The sequence below is a fragment of the Callithrix jacchus genome, chromosome 3, assembly GCF_049354715.1.
Source record: "Callithrix jacchus isolate 240 chromosome 3, calJac240_pri, whole genome shotgun sequence".
Taxonomy (NCBI): Eukaryota; Metazoa; Chordata; class Mammalia; order Primates; family Cebidae; genus Callithrix; species Callithrix jacchus.
The window spans coordinates 117,673,029-117,675,634 of record NC_133504.1 but is presented as its reverse complement, the minus strand read 5'-3'; the positions used below and the strand labels follow the sequence as shown (position 1 = coordinate 117,675,634).

The 2,606-nt window shown below is 41.2% G+C and overlaps 1 pseudogene; it reads left to right on the top strand.

Annotated features, from left to right (window-relative positions):
• The first annotated feature begins 218 nt into the window (after window positions 1-218).
• Window positions 219-779, top strand: LOC100403882 (small ribosomal subunit protein mS25 pseudogene; annotated as a pseudogene).
• The last annotated feature ends 1,827 nt before the right edge of the window (window positions 780-2,606 follow it).

Sequence of the window (2,606 nt, the reverse complement as noted above, 5' to 3'; positions counted from 1 at the left end):
TCTAGACAGCAAAGGGCTGGATTTTGTTAAAACTCACCCTTGCTCAGAGGCTTTTATAAAAAAATAACCTCCACAATGAAACAAAAATTCAGGGAAGATGCAGTGTGAGGGTTGCCCTGGGCTGTGGCTGGTGCTCTTTGGCTTCTCTTCTTTGCTGGTGCTGTAGCCACATGTTCCCCACCCTCCACCGACCCACCACCACCACCACCACTGTCCCCATGCCCATGAAGGGCCGCCCCCCCATCACCATACCCTGCAGTACCCGAGTCAGGGGGTGGTACTGCTATCCAAGGACTTGGCAAAGGTCATGACAGTGAATTACAACACACATGGGGAGCTGGGTGAGGGCAACAGGGAATTTACGTTTTTCCAACATATTTCAGATTCAATACAAAAACCTATGAGTGCAGGTCATGATGTTTAAGGACAGGATGGCATCACCCTTCCTGCCTCTACATCCACCAATACTTAGATTCTGGGGAGCAAGTCCTGTTGGATGTGGAGACCAAGAACAATAAGGAGGTCATGGAGCACATCAAAAAGTCTTGGGGAAAAATGAGGAAACCCCCAAGAAAGAGGAGCAGGAGAGAAAGCAGCTGTCTCACCCAGCCCACTTTGGCCCTGGAAAGTATTGCCTGCAGGAGTGTATCTATGAAGTGGAAGGACAGTTACCCAGCCTGGGCCTGATATCCAAGAAGATGATGGGGAAGTGCAGAGCCACTGTGAAAGTCCGTGCCAGGACTGACACCCAAGGCCACAGTGGGCTGTGGCGATTATGACTGACCAATAGAAAGACTGGTATGGGGTTACCTTGTCCCCAGGGAAGCCCTTGGTTCTGTCCCTGGAAACTCTGGAAATCCTTTTGCAGTAAAATGTTCCCTTTACACACCTGTATAAAAGGACATGGGGAGAGGACATCTGCAGCTGAACTGCTAAATACATATCCCTACTCAATGGGTAAATAAAAGGCTTCCTAATCACTGCAACAAAACAGCAACGACAGCAACAAAACAACCACAATAATTGACAACATCCCAGGTTTTAGGCAGCAGAATCATCTGGTGGGGCTCAGTCTTGATACTTTCCCTTATGTGTCTGCTTGGATTTTTCTCATTTTGGTTACAGTTGCCGTCACTTCTATTACCATCCCCCTGTGCTTGTACAATCCCTTGCCCTTAGTGAGAAGGCCAACTTCTTAAATACTTTTTTTTTCTTCTAAATACTAAAGTAGAGTCTAGGGGATATGAACAGATTACAAGAAATACAAAAACCCTGCTTACCAAGCACCGTGTGTTCTGCTGTCATGACTGTTGAAATCTTAAGAAAACTTCAGTTTTCAGTAGTCATGTAAAAATAATTATTTCAGTAGAAAAAGGAAGGAATAGGGGCTGAAAAAATTCAGATTCAAAATAACAACGTTATTTTAAGAAGCAACACTAATGATCTTTGGCTGGAATTTCAGGTAGGCTGCCAGGGGAGTTTTGGCTGGCAAGCCTGATGCCCTTCAAATCACACCACATTACAGCCTTCACCTGTGGGTGAAGTTGATCCTGCAGGGCACCATTGGCAGACAGATGAGAAGCAGTGATTGGATCTTGCTCTCTGTCTGGGGAGACTCAGGTAGGAGTGCCACCAACAGGAGATTGAGCTAAATGCATTACTCAGAGAAAAGTAAAGCAATATAGACAGAAGAAATACACATCCTCAAGCCAGAAGCAACAGTCAAGAAAGAACACAGCTAAGAAAGTAGGGTAGCATAGGGGCTGAATAGCAATGCTAGACTGTACGTGGAAGAATGACAAACTTCACCAGTAGCAGAAATGTCAGAAACAAATGGGAATGAAGTACACAGATCAGCTCAAACGGTTCTGGACCAAACTAATGAACAGTGGTTGGAAGCTGGCTCTTCTCTGATGTCTTGGGTGCAGACCTCATGGACTGAACAGAGCAATATGACTTAGAAGAAAAAGCAGAAAGCATGGTCTTTGTTTTATGCGGTTCATGTCTTACAGTTCACTTCACTATTGAAAGCTGACTTTAGACTTGTAGAAATCTGTAACTTATCACCATTCTTCATTGGAGAAAGTAAGATACAAAGAAATTAAAGCATTTGATTACAGTTCCCAAGTAAATAAATGGAATATTAGAATTGAACCTTGATTCTCTAAAACCTAGACCAGCACTGGGTATTTGTTGAATGTGGCATTTCAAAAAGATTGTCTTACTATTTTCTTGAGCTAACCAAAAGATTTAGTAAATTTTTGATTCTGTTAGTATCCAAAGACTTACATGAAAAGTACATTAACCTTAAAAAGCTACTAATTAGAATCGTTTAAAATATGGAGGAACAAATTAGTTATGTAATCATGTGTATTATAATGGTCAATAAATTATATAAACCTATAATAGTATGCAAATATTTTATAAACAAAATTATTTTTCACTCAAATAATTATGCAAGTCAATCTTTCAGGAATCAGTGGGAGTTTTACTTTTATTTGTAACTACTTATATTTTTAGTCTGTTTTAAATTAGCAATTAGATTTCCCTCTCTGTATCAATAATTAGATATACAAGTTTTAGGTTAATTAGAATGATTGCCAGTA